Source organism: Fringilla coelebs (genome assembly GCF_963513975.1).
Source record: "Fringilla coelebs genome assembly, chromosome: 3".
Taxonomy (NCBI): domain Eukaryota; kingdom Metazoa; phylum Chordata; class Aves; order Passeriformes; family Fringillidae; genus Fringilla; species Fringilla coelebs.
Genome location: NC_140030.1, coordinates 12,394,498 through 12,409,012, shown reverse-complemented (window position 1 = coordinate 12,409,012; position 14,515 = coordinate 12,394,498). Strand labels below are relative to the sequence as shown.

At 41.1% G+C, this 14,515-nt stretch overlaps 1 protein-coding gene across 5 annotated transcripts in view; it reads right to left on the bottom strand.

Moving 5' to 3' along the window:
* Nucleotides 1-5,012, bottom strand: part of CYRIA (CYFIP related Rac1 interactor A) — a 56,296-nt gene extending 51,284 nt beyond the window's left edge. For 4 of the 5 annotated variants that reach the window (XM_084202128.1, XM_084202130.1, XM_084202129.1 and 1 more), the window contains exon 1: nucleotides 4,893-5,012. The gene's annotated coding sequence lies outside the window, so the exon portion shown is untranslated. The remainder of the gene's footprint in view (nucleotides 1-4,892) is intronic. The other variant, XM_084202131.1, reaches the window with a different exon arrangement.
* Nucleotides 5,013-14,515: the final 9,503 nt, after the last annotated feature.

Sequence of the window (14,515 nt, the reverse complement as noted above, 5' to 3'; positions counted from 1 at the left end):
GGTAGGCTCCTTTCAGGTTGAGAGACTGCCTCCCAACCACATCCCTGCACACCAGGGTAGTGCAGGCTAAACCACAGGCTATTGTCTGTCCTAAGAGTATTCCTGCAGAAGTTGTGAAATGGAAAAATATTTACTGGATGAAAGAATGAAACACCTATAGAAACCAGATTTCCCTCACCTGAATGCCTTAATCACAGGGCAGGAGTTTAGGCCTCTGGCCTAATTACTGTTTTGTTGTTTTTGGGTTTTTTTTTCCCCAAAGGTTGCAGGTGAAATAAAGGACAGCTTATGACACTCTGCTTGTTTCAGTCTCCTGGGAAGAGGGTGATGTGAGCTCAATGTACTTAAAGCTAAAAGGACAGAGAATAAAGTGTCACACTTAATGAATGTGGGATGCAACTAATGCACCATAAAACATGAAGTGAAGAGAGATTAAAATAATTGCAAATGCTTTTACTCAAGTTTGAGTAAATAGATTACAGTTATTTCTTAGCAAAACAAGCTTTTCTAATCCTGAGGGAACATTCCCATCTCTGGATGCCAAAGGCAGCGAGGCAGGAGAGAGATTCCACTCTCCAGAAGAGTCTCAGTGGTTAATAGCTATGGATGGATGCAGAACAGAAGCCCTGTGCATCTCATTTTCTTCACAGTAAAAAATGTAGAAAAGTGTGCTTTCAGACATGGGTTTTAGGACCATCAACCTCAGCTTTGAGGCATCTAGTTGTAAAATAGGCCACTCAAATAATTTATGAACTCAGGCAGTAATACAGCAGAGAGAAGAATTCACCCCCCTTCAAGAAATCCCATAAATTATATATAAGAAAGCTTCTAGCAACTATTTAAACTTTAAGTTAAACCTATGTGTATCAGAGAGATACAAGACAGTACAGAATGACTTTTATCTAAAATGTCAGTTTAAGTCTACACATTCCCTTAAAAACATGAAACCACTTCCACAGTGTTTTTATATTGTGCAAACTTGTACTCTGTCCTCCCGAGCTCATCACAGACAAATGGGATCAAACTGAAGATTTCAGTATGCTCCATGCCATATTCTAGTCACAACAACTGCCATGCTGAATGGATGTTATGGATGCTCTTCACCAGGCCTGAGGAACACAGGTTCATGAATCACATCACCAAGACTTGTACCAAACCAGACTAGCACTTTGGATAGGCACACTTAACACCACAAGCTGCACTGCTACTGGAACCTTCAAAATGAATGTTTCACACATTATAAACATTGCAAATGCCTTACACAGAGTTAATCAAAGACAAGACTAGGACTTATGCATTAGCTTCACCTTTTGCACTGCTGGTCTTCCAAACCATGTTGTTAAAATCTGTCAACCCATCCACAATGAAAAGCTCTACAGAAGTACTGTCATGGACAGGAGAAAAAAAAAAGGTAATATGCACAAAGAAGTCCCTCAGAGTGCTGGTTTTCTAGTCTATTGACAAGTTCATAAATTAGACAAGAGTATTTCAGTTGTTAGCATGCCAAAGTAACCATTCCTGAGCTAAGGCTGAGTGATGTTTAACTAAATCTCATGGTTGATATCTTCATGTTGGCATAATTTCTAAACATTTTAAACCTACAATACTAAATAAATATCTTCCAAGCACTTGTGTGTCAGTGTTGCACTGAGTCAGTCCTGAAAGGCTATGTACTATGCCTATTACTGTTATTTTTGTCTGTAGGATCAAATGCTGCTACCAGTTTAAATCAAGAACTTGTACTGAGCAGTATGTAAAGATAGAAAATAAGACACATTTTTCATTTTAATTGGAAGCAGGAACTGGAATATTGTCTAAGTAGAAGAATGGTAAATTCCTGGTACTTCATAACAATTAGGACTTCTATGGCTCAAATCATTTAGATTGCTCTTGTCATCATTCACATGAGTGCAAAGCAGCTTCTATTACAATTTTAATTTAAACAACAAAATTCAAATTTATGACTGCATTTTTTTGCAGCTCTCAAACTGCCCCATATATTAAATATTTTAATTCATGCCTCTCAAACTGTTTTCTCTGATTTAGTGTTACTGTTTTGCATTCCTAGATAACATGAGTAGAAAGCACTGCTAAAAGAATGATTGATAATACTGAAATGGATCCAAAAACATAGTGAATTCAGTACAGACGAAACACTGAGATGTTTGGCTGCTTCAAATTAACATACATTGCTAGCATCCATACACCCCTATACCCACTGACATTATAGGTCCCAATAAAATACCCTGCTTGTCTCCAGGGATTTTAACAGGAGGCTTAATGATGTCTGGGTCATATACAGGGCTTAGATATAGAATAGCATTTTTCTGGTTGTGAATGAATAATAAAAATAAATGTGAATTGAATTAATAAGTTCATATGCTACTGCATGTAATACACATCTAGTGCTCAAGAATGCCAGTAATTCCATAAAAAATATTCTACAGCTTCTCCAAAAACTCTAATTAGAATGGCAATTAGAAGTAGATAAAAATATGATAAAGAGATCTTACTTATAGTACCTCTACACCTACAAAATATTATTTCTGTCAAAGTACAGGAATGGTTATTCATCTAAATAACATATAACATTTAAGCTCATTTTGTATATCACACAATGTGGAAATCTGCAACATACTGCACATGCAAATCCTCAATGCCTTTGTAAGGCTGCCATACTGCTGAGGACAAGATATTTCAGCCTGACAAAACAGCGTCAAAAGTGATGTCATGAGGACAAGCTAAGCACACAAACAATGAATTATCTTCTCAGCACTGTAAAATTCACTAATAGACTCACTGTCATGGCAAAATGACATCTGACGACAGTAATTATGCAATAGTATCCAAAATGATCACCATTTTTCCTTTCTGACTTAACCAAGGTGGTTTTATTCTAATTACTGGTATACACTGTCTTTTCAATCACTTGTTGTTTGTTTATTTCCAGTTTTCATTAAAGAGCATTAGTTCTTGGGGGAAAAAACAAAGTATCACTGCAAAAGCAGCACGGGAGGGTACAGAAGAAGTACAGAACAGAATACAGTAAAATATTGCACAGTCTTTGAGAAACTATATAAGTAACTCAGAAAGCCTTGCTTATACTTGCCATAGTTTACATTAAGTGAAACTTTAAAGACCAGCAGTTTAAGTTGAAAAATAAAACTATCAGAATTTTATTCTTGGTTGCTACTCTATGTTCTTTATAAAATTAAGTCAAACCTTTCACAATGTTCCCATAATGTGCAATTTATTTTCATTAAAACATTTTTTTAAAGTCTGTCATAGGAAACAGTAGGACTTTATAATTAATTTTTAATTTGGGCCTAGTGAGATGGAGGATTGGGGGCATTACAGGAGAGGAGAAAAGCTATTTAAATGCAAGAAATTACAAGGTTTAATTTTAAAATTACTTTTAAAAAGTACATTGCTGATGTAACAGTCTTCCTTACATGTAACAGAAATACAAAAGTTACCATAACAGAGAAAAAGGAAGTATCAGCTCAGTTCTTCCCTGTGTAACAGGAGTTGGGGTATTTTTGTAGAGCTGTGCTGAGCGTGTGAAAATCTTTGCCCACAAGGCAACCTCATGTCACGACAGCATTTCATTCCAAATCTCCCCCCCCTAAGAGTTCACTGCCAAAGTAATTTTAATTTTTTTATGACCTTGCAGATGATCAAACAGAAGAAGTAAAGCAAAGATATCTCTGTCCCTCTTTACCTACCCTTTCCCCAAACACATATAAACTGACTCTAGAACTGGTAACAAAAACACAGTGTAAAGATTGTCTGTACGGCAATCAGAGGCCAGGAACAGGCTGGAAATCAACTCACATCACCACCCTCGGCAAGTTATTAGCAGCACCACTGAAAGCCTGTGCAGTTAAGAGCCTCGCTGTGTTGCCAGTGAATTACGGAGCATTCGATTTTACACAGTAGCACAGCGTATTACTGAGACCATAGCAAAACAAACCCCAGATAAATATAAATAAAACTAAACGGTCTTGGAATCAAATGGGGAGAAAAATAATAATAGGAATAATAGATACAAGCGCGCTATCTGTTCTCTGTAACACCTCCCAACATGGACAGCGATTTAAACGAGAGATGAATGCAGCATTACAGAGCCTGTCTTTCATCTCCTGTCTAGGTACATCGCTCTGGAAACACCACGCTTATGGCACCCTGCAATCACCAGCAGCTGGAATTGAAAGTTTTCGGTATAATCAAAGTTTGAAGCTCAATCTCCCTTTGCCCCCCCCGCCGCACTCAGTCCAGGCAGGCACAGCGACGCGCTGTCTGACCGACACCCCGGGCCGGCGCGGAGCTCCGCCGGGCTCCCCGGGCCGGGCCGCGGGCACGGCCGGCTCCGCACCGGCGCTGCTCGACCCTGCAGCCGCGGCGGCTCCGGCACCCACCGGCCGGCAGAGAAAACCCGGGAGAGCCCAGTGGCCGGGGAAGCGTCTCCCCAGCTCGACGAAGCCAATCGGGAACCTCCGCTCGGGTTCACACCGCACCCGATGCCTCGCCGAGCAGGGCTGGGGGCAAAGCCAGCCCCCGGCGTTCACCGCCCTGGCGCCGCTGGCAGCGCTCCGGGGCCGGCGCTTCCCAGGCAACAGTTGGCCGTGTCCCTCCGGGTACCTCCCGCCACCGCCCGCAGCCCCCCTGGTGCGAGGGGCAGGGGCACCTCGGGGATGGCGCCTCGGGGCCAGGGAGCGGGTACAAAGGCGGCTGAGGAGGCTCAGAGGGCAAGGGGAGCGGAGAGACTCCGGAGCTGCAGCGCGCCGTCCCCGCCCCGCCGCGATGCGGGGGCGCCGAGAGAAGGAGCAGCAGAGGCGGCTCGGCCCCCGCTCCGCGCAGCCCCAGGCTCCGCCGTGCCTCCCCGCTCTTACCTGGGCCGCCCGTCGCCGCTGGCCGCCGCAGGTACCCTCGTCCATCCCCCGTCGCTACCTCCGAATCAGCCGCCGGCGCTGCGGCGCGGCCCAGCCCGCCCGGCCCAGCGCGACGCTGGCAGACCCGCCCCGCCCCGCGGTGGCTGCGTGCGGCTCCCGCCGGCGGCCGCCCCGGGCGCGGCTCCCCCAGGCCCGCCTCCCGCCGCCGCGGGGCGAGGCGCCCTCCGATGGGGATGGGGATGGGGGTGGGGGTGGGGGTGGGATGGGGATCGGGGTGGGTCTCCCTCCCCGTGCAGATCGTACGCGCGGACCCCCTGGCTCTCCAGCCGGCGGGTCGGGGCGATGGGCTGTCCGCTCGGCGGAATCAGGGCAGGGGTGCGTGTGACTGTCACCCGCGCTGCGCCGCGCCCGGGGACCTCAGCGCTGCCCTGAACCCTCCCCGTTAGGCAGGGATTCCATCCCCCTCTCTCCCGTGGCCTCTGTTGTGGGGTGGGGGGAAGTGGGACGGGACGGCTTCTGTGTGATTCTGCGACTCTGAACCCTGGAGTTTAGAGCTTCACATGCATTTTTGTGTGTGTGTTTCTGGCTTTGCAGAAGGCAGCGCTTCCTCAAGACGTCAAAACCAGATCTGAGCCCATTCACAGCTCGTGAAAATACTTTGTACTTCCTCTTGCTGTGCTGAGGGTTAAATGAGGTTAAAGTCGCCAAATGGCTGTGCAGCACTTGGTTTCCCCCTTCCCCAAAAGCCAGTCATTTAGAGTGAGAAAGCAAGAAAAGAAAAGCAAAACAAAAAGTGACAATATTAGAAGTACAGTACAGAAATACCTGCTCAATTGTTCAAAGGGCTTTGCTTGCTGAGCTCTTTAAGTGTGAGAGAGAAGCTGTGATGCTGGCCACAAAGCCATCACAGCTCCCTGCCAGTGAACCTGAGAGTTCACAGCTGCGTTCTGCCTCGGGCAAATATGCTGAGGAGAGCTGTGTGCTCAGAGAGGTGTGATTCTCATGAATAAGGCAAGTTTTGGAGCGCTGCGAAGTGGAGCGGTTTGGTGGAGCTGTGAACACGTAGGGCCTGCTGCTGCCTTGACCCTCTGGCCTGTCCCTCCGTCTGAGCAAGCAGTCCAAAGCAGCGTCACTTTCCTGATTTAACTTCTTCCCTTTACCCAGGCTTGATCCAGATGTCCTTGAATTGTTCTTTTTTTGGTCTGAAAATTCCAAATTGTCTAGTTAGAAAATAATTCAAGTGACATACTTAGTCTATTAAAAGGCTGTGTCTCTGTTGCTGTAGCACATTTAGTATAGCTACCCTTACAGCACCCAGCTTAGTAGAACACTGAGCTGCTGGCTTGCATTTTTTACCCACAAGTCTCAAAGTACCTTTTAAAAGAAGTAAATAGCATTGCTCCACTTTCAAGCGGGAAGAACAGTCACATGGAAAACTTGAACCAGGAGAAAGAACTGAACCTCAGATTCCCAGCTAGCAACGTAATGTCCCCTTTTAATTATTTTTCTGGGGCATGCATTCTGACTGCTTTTATAATGGTTGTGTCTTGAACTGGATGCTTTTACAAAAAAAGAGGCAGCTGTCACCCATCTTTTGGAAATATCCTAACTCTATGACTGCATGCTATGTATGCTCTCAATTTGTCTGTACTGAATACATCAAGAACTTAGCCAGAAGAATATTTTTATTCTGCATGCAGGTAATATTTAGGAGTTATAAAAATTCAGCTTTTAAATCCTGCCAAAATAAAGGGACTGCTAGTTGATGAAATGAACTGTAGAACACCTACATGTAGTGTCACATACTACCATAAGACTGAAGTTGATCAGCCTGTAGGGGAAATGGCAGATGAGTGATAGATTTCAGATTCTCAGCTTTGGACAATGACGTTAGAGACCAGGAAACAATTATTTAACTGCCTACTGGCATAGTACCCAAGCCACAACTGTCTGTGTGAAACTGTTATCTTAGTGCTTGTGTAAGACAAAATCAGTTTGCAGCACATTGGGTAGGGATCAGATTCCTCAGTAAAGTAATTTCTTATCACATAGACTCTGTGAATGATCTTACATATCAGCCAGTTGTTCTTTGAAAAGATTCAGGATACCCATGATTTTCTGTCTTATCTCTGCTAGCCCCATCCCAATACCTCAAGCACCCTAAACTTTGTCAGGTTAAAGGATGTGCTTGCATTTATACTGGCAAATTTTGCCTCTTAATTTGGGTATAAAGACACCTCTATTTCCTAGACATTATTTAGGTGTCTAATCTCCCATTACAGACAGTGCTAAAGTCCAGGTCTGGTGCTTTCATGAAGTAGTTTCAACATCACAAGAAGCAGGTAGGCATCTAAAATCAGTTCTCTGGTGAGCAGTGCAATGGGCCAGCCAGTAACAGTCTGGTTATCGCAGCTTGAAGCTACCCCAGTCCTGATCCATGGCTGGGATAAGCACAAGCATCCAGAGATTTTGAACTTACCCTTGGGTACCTTGCCTTATTTTCTACTCATCTTCCAGAAGCACCTGTAGGTCCTGTGACCTGTAGATGTAGGTCAGAATGCCCATTGCTACCTAAGTGAATCTGTCATCACTGCAGTGAAAATTTAAGTCACTTGGTTAAAGCCACCTGCTGACAGACATCCAAAACTCAGAAGTCTGAATCTCACACTGAATCCCATCCAAATTGATTTGCAGTCTGAAATCTCAGGGGATTTTTACACATTTTATTTTGTGGTTATGACAATGTATATACAACCAGTTGCCATGGCTCAACTGGGACATAGGAGCATAGCAGCAATCTCTGGAATTTTTTAGGTGCGGGTCTTATAACATCTGCTGAAATTTGAATGATGACATAGATTCTTTTTTTAAGCAGGAATGATTCATAAAACTCATCTGCAATACTGGTAAATACTTGTATTTTTATCTACCTGGAACAGGGTTGTTTAGTCTTTTGTAGCATACGGTGCCTTGCAAGTCCTGAAACTCATTGCTTTATGCAGAATTGCATTCAAAATCACCTGGATGCAACCAGCAGTCTCCAAACAGATGGGCAAATGACTTTTCAGCTTTTGATGTTTAACTTGCTAAGCAGAACTAATGTATTTATCTAGCACTTTTCTCCAGTATTACATGTTGGAGTTTATTTGTAGAATAAAGGGAAATCTTCCTTAATGCTCATTTTAGCTCTGTGCAGACTGAAAGGAAACAGGTTATTACAAAGAGCATTTTGAGGAAAAGAAAGGTTTAGAGCTCTGTTCAGAAATTACCAAATTCAAAGGAGAGGGTCTTTAATTTCAGTGCCCATTCCATCAGCCTCTTAATCATTTCCTCAGTCTGGAAGCCCTTTATTTTTGTGGCTAACAGAGAAAAAAAGGATAATTATATATTCTATGAAGTAAATTATATGAATATGCAATATGGTCCTGTCATCACTTGTATAATTCACAGTACCACTGATATTGTTTGCAATGCAACTTGTGAAGAGGAACCTCAGTGCTATTTTATAATTTAGGGACATAATCTTCTTTTTCAGTTATGTGACTGAAAATTAGGAATGAAGCCAGTAGCTTCCAAGACACAACAAATCGAGGAGAGGAGAGGAGAGGAGAGGAGAGGAGAGGAGAGGAGAGGAGAGGAGAGGAGAGGAGAGGAGAGGAGAGGAGAGGAGAGGAGAGGAGAGGAGAGGAGAGGAGAGGAGAGGAGAGGAGAGGAGAGGAGTTAATCTATAATTTTACAACTCCAAATTGTGTCTGAAATTGTTTCCTATGAAAGAACAGTGCTGCTGTGGTTTTGTCAGTATTTTTCTCTCCTATCAAAGAACCAACCATTAGTAAGGGGGTAAACTTCTTCATCTCAATTGTCTCAGGTATCTTCAGCATGAAGAATTTTTTCCTGAGAGCACACTGAGCCTTGACTGTGGAAACTCCCATTTTCTCTCTTGTGTCAAGTGGCACATGACATTGGCAGAGGCATGGGCAGCCAGCCCTTTGCTGTCAAGGGACCAGCCATGGCAAATTAGAGCAGCTACATCACTCACCAAAAAAACACTGGCGTCACATCTGAACACAGCTGGAAGTCTGATCACTGTTTATCTACCTGTTTGGAAGTTAATATATAGGATATATAATCCCCTTTTAAAGACATGTGTACAACTTGAATGGCAAACAATAAAAATGTAATTAATCTATGCATTAAGTATCTTAATTAGGCATTCAATGCAAATTAAACAAATTTATTCACAAAAATGATAGAGTTTAACTTCTGGTACATGCTTTTAAAAATATTGATATGCATGTGTACAGCTTAAAAGTTGAGATTTATAAAATATAATGCTTCAAATAAAGATAAATTATATTTTTGTCATTTTTAGCAAGTCAGAATAATATACATTAAATGAGAGTTTGTCAGTGTCATTGTAGAGAAATGTGGTTAGATCCTAGGACTTGGTTATGGTTGTCAACTAAAACTACTTTACCCACATATTAGGCATGGACAAAGCATAATAATAGTGTTTCTATACATTGATAGATGCTTGTTATTAAGGCTGTAGCACTGAAAATCATAAAAGCAATTAACAAAAGACCATTTAAATTAAAAACTTTATAAAGAAGCAAGCATGGAATATTCACTTTGAATGCTGCTTCTACAGTAAAACCTCAGGGTATTTTAGTAGAATTACATTGTACAACCATTAGTTCAGATTTGCTTGAAGTAAAATTCTTTTTGCCAAACAAATATTAATAATTTCAATAGCTCTCTGGATATGTAATGTTTCATTTATCACTATTAATGTTAATAAGAGAATGTCTAAGTTCCAAACTACTTTAAGCTGGTCGGCACAAACCCATTTTCATTTGCATCGAGCAAGATGTATCCTGGCAACCGTATATTTTTGGATTCGTAACAATTTATTCTATTCATTTTATGCAAATGAGGTAACCAATACTGCAGGAATCATGAGGATACAAGATGTATAACTTCCATCCTTCAGAGCTATAGATAGATGATTAGGAACTTATGTGAGTTAGATTAAAAAAAAATAATCTGGTAGACATTTTCTTCGGTGTATTTATCTAGCTTAAATGTGTATCTGGCATCTGGCATATGTATCACATATTTTTTTACTCAAACATGGAAAGCAAGCAGCAACCCCACCTGAGTCCTATGCCGTCATGATTATCCCAAACCACAGCCCTGCTTCTTCTCTGTTATTTTCTGTGTTGAAAATCCTGTATTTTTCACCAAACTCACATAGAACTTAAGAAGAGAAGCAGAGGAACAAAGGCTCCCAACATTCCCACACCTAGCAATGCTGACTTGAAAGCTTGAGAAGCTAACACAGCATCTACAGCAACATGAAGTGCTATATATATGTGTTATTTCGTGTGAATGTCATTGAAAGGACATTTTTCAGAGAGCTGTCTTCTGGTTTTGGTGGCTATGTGTCAGGTTTTTTTTTTTACATTTGGTATAGAAGGCGGTTTACAGAAACCTGTGTATCTTTGGTATATTACAGTATTTCAAAACAAATTTTTATAATTTTTGCTAAGATCTATGGAGTTCATCAGGGACAAAGCTTGATTATAGAAATGTACCATGTATGATACCCTATAAATGCAGAATATTTTTAAAACTTGATTATTCTTTACTGTTTCTTTTTAATTAGTGTTCCTAAGAGCTCTCAGCCTGGATCAAAATCATGGAGTCTGAATATTCTGAGCAGCCAGGCCTATGTGGTTTCTTTCAAAGCAGCAACAATAAATGAAGCTTTTTCTAGCAGCATGGCTGGTAAGCTGAACCACGACCCTACAGCTACTCCTCAGTGAACATGACAGCTATTGTTGTTCTACTCCTAAAATTATTTTCCTCAGCTGACCAGGACTCTGTTATACCCAGAATAAATTCAAGTTAGGCAACTGAAATGGTCCTCAGTCACTTTTCATGTGCTCATGTCAGAGTTAAATGTACATATAGCAAGAGAACTGTTTCTGAAGCGGCTCCTGAGCCACCGAACTCTAGGTGGCCTAGGACCCTTCTTTCAATTTATATTCATGGAGCTACTGACCAACACAATATTCAGAATATGCTTCAGAAAATATGCAGTAGAGCTTTCCTTGAGTACAGGAGGCTCTTTCAAAGGACAGAGCTGATGGAAATGGAAATTTCGATCATCTAATTTTGCTCCATTGCTGTGTGGCAGTCGCCAAACTTCAATTGATCTGAAATCTTTGTAGGTAATTTAAAAGGCCAGGACTCCAATTTGAAGATGTATGAAGTGATGAGCAATTATTATAGGAAATTACACAAGTGTTTTGAAGTAACAGTTGGGTTGCTAAATTAGTCTTTTGTAATAGGAAAAGCCAGGCTTTGAATTCCCCATATTATATCAGTGTAGATCCAACTTTTGCAAAATCCATATACATGAATGCCCATTGTTTATAAACCAATTCCCCAAGCCTCTGCTTTTCACACAGAAAGAAGGGTAGGTGTCCAACTGGAATATGCCCAACTGGAAATGTACATGAAAATCTTGATTCTGATATTCCTAATTCCTAAAATCTTAACTTTCCAACTTTAAATACTGTTTTTACTGAATGCTTTATGTATGCAGCGCCATTGTTTAAAGAATACATCGAACCAAATATGATCTAATACCCTGTCTTGCATTAACTATTTGGAAAGGATTTGCAGGATCCAGACCCTCTTTTGCAGGATCATTAAGGTGTGAATGGACGTCATCTTCTCAGTTCCATTATATTGGTACTATCACATCACCACTCACAGCTTGCCTCTGTTTATTGTCCCCAAAGATTTGTGGGGGTGATTTGCTATTGTAGTCAAAATTAGACAGTTAGATGAAACAGTTTAAGTCGTAGTCCTCTCTTGGGTCACTCCATTTTAGCTGAACCATGTTAAGATGTGCTCACCCTGTCAGCTCCAGAAGGTATGAGTAGATGTGACAGCCTACAGCACAGTATGGAGAGAGATGGGCTGATTGTTCCTGGAGTGGGCATCTGCTTAGTGCCCAGCAAACTCAAGGAACTTAAAAAGCTGAGTTCTCCTACAATTATTTGGCTCTTCTCCTAGAGCAAATAACTTAAAGCACATGCTATAGCTTATATCAAAGTCACTTGGATTTGTCTGTTCTTTGCTGTATCAGGATGTATAAAAATCGCTTGATGTAAATCTAGTGAGTTTTTTTCTGCAGGGCCCTTTTTTCTCTTTGTCCATGTTTCCCAAAATGTAGAACATCTATACTGCATGCAAGCCAGTAGGAGACTGACCTCTCTCTTTTCTCTTTTTTTTTTTATTTATCTGAGAACAAGGAAGATAAGTTTAAAACTGTCTTATGTGTCATTTGACAAAAAAAAAATCCTCATATTCCTATAATCATTTTTTTCACCTAAAATCTGAAGAATCAGGAATGCCACCTCTTAAAAAAGGAGTGAAAAAAATTCAAAGAAAATATAAATGTATCAGTACTGTTAGATTCCATTTGAGATGGCGCCAACATGAAAACAATTTAAGCTCTCTACAATTTAGATTTTCCAAGCCTAGACTATGACTTGTCTAGCATGTAATGCAAACAGCACAGCAATAGAAGCGTCAGGAACATTGAGATAATGCTTTCCTCACTTCCAAAAAGTGTATTATTCTTTTTTTTTGTCTTATTAGAATTAGAATTATTATAGCTCATATACTATCCTTTGGCTAGCTGATGTTAAAACTACTTTTTAAAAAAGTATATATCATTATTCTTTGTAAAGTATTTTGGCTTTTTCTGGCATCTGAACTAGAAAAGCTGAGGAGGCTCTTTTGTGTTCTCTAAATACATCTCTTACATCTCTTCTTACAAGCACTGAATCTATATGTAAATGAAACAAACCTCACGAAACTGAAAGGTAAATACAGCAGTAATTATGGAAAGTCAATAGTCAGCAGTCAAACAGATGTTTATAATGAACAGTAGTGAATTCTGAGTCAATTATAAGGATAAATGGAAGGTTCATTTATATGTGTGGAAAAAGTCCTGTGACCACAAAAAATTGAAAAATCTAAGGCTCACAGGATCATAAAATAATTCCTGTTGGAAGGGGTCTCAGGGAGTTTCTAGCCCAACATCCTGTTTCAAGTAGGGTCAACTCCGACCATGTTGCCCTGGTGTTTATCCAGATGGATCTTGAAAACCCTCAAGGAAGTAAAGTGCACAACCTCTGTGTGAAAGCTGTTCTGCTCGTGACTGTTCTCGTGTTGAAGACACTGCCTTACAACAAGTCTGAACTTCTGTTTTTCAGCATACATGTGTTGAAACTCCTCCACCTGCCATGCACCACTCAGGAGAGCCTGTTCCTCTCTTAGAATCAATCACAGAGTGGTTTGGGTTGGAAGGGACCTTAAAAATCATCTAATTCCACAAGGCTGTGTTACTCAGGACTTCATACAACTTGGCCTTGAAAAATTCCAGGGTTGCAGAAGGGATGGCTCTTCTTGATAACCTTCTCAAGGGCCTTAGAGAGCTGCTATTAGTTCCCACTTAGTAGAGATAAGCAAGAGATAGTTAAACTTTGCCTCATTTTCCCCATCAAATGCTCTAATTAAGAAATAAATATCTTATGCCATCTCACTTTCTTCTGTTTACCCAATAACATCACCTTTCTAATCTCATCCCCCTCCCTGTTTTATCTTTGGAGATCCATTCATCCCAAAGCCCACAAAGCCATCTTCCATGATGATGTTGCCTTGAGCTTTCATTCTGGGGAGAGGAGCTTCTCACCCCTGGTGACAAGAGCTCAGAGGGTCTTGTTGCATTGGCACTGCTCTTGCAGTGGTCCTAATTAGACATCCTGCAGTTCTACCTTGTAGAGTGATTTCAGTTCATCAATTCATTGCAAAATAAAGTATGTTTCAGACAACAGGTTATGCAAACAGTCTTTTCTAGCTCATTAATAGGTGGCACTGGAAAACTATTTCTCTCACGACAAAAGTTCTGCTCATTCAATTGTTAGAGGAGCAACTGAGCACTTAAATTATAGAACAATTGATTTTGCAACAAATGAAACTTAAAAATGGAATTAAACATATTCTTTAAGTCTTTCAGTGTATTTTCTTCATGTCTTTCCTTAGAATAAGTGGTTACTGCTGCTGGTACCCCTTTAAGAAGGATCTGTTAGAACCAAGAGCTCTGTCTGAGTGCAGCCTTGAAAGAAAATGCTTAACTGCCCTACAGCTTCCATCAGGATGAAAATTGAAAAGGGATTAAAAAAATTCCTAGAGAAGACAGCCTGTCTCAAGGATGGCACAGAAGAAGTCAAGTAAAATAGCTTTTCTTGTCATCATTACTAGATCAAATCCTAGGCATATCTATCTGTATCACAGAGTTTGAAATTCAGTTAAAATCTGGGAGGAAAATGTGATTTAGTTGCATGCTAGTCTTCCTAGTAACACATGCAGAGCAGAAAAGAGCACTGCCTTTTTCTGAGGTTCAAGATGAGGGAATGAATTTCCTTTCTGTGTGTTCTATTTGTGCAGCCATGATTACAGATGGTATTTTCTTTATCCTGAAAGCTCAGCAATAATAGAGAAAGCCATGCAATTGACAACACTTAATGTGCCATTACAGT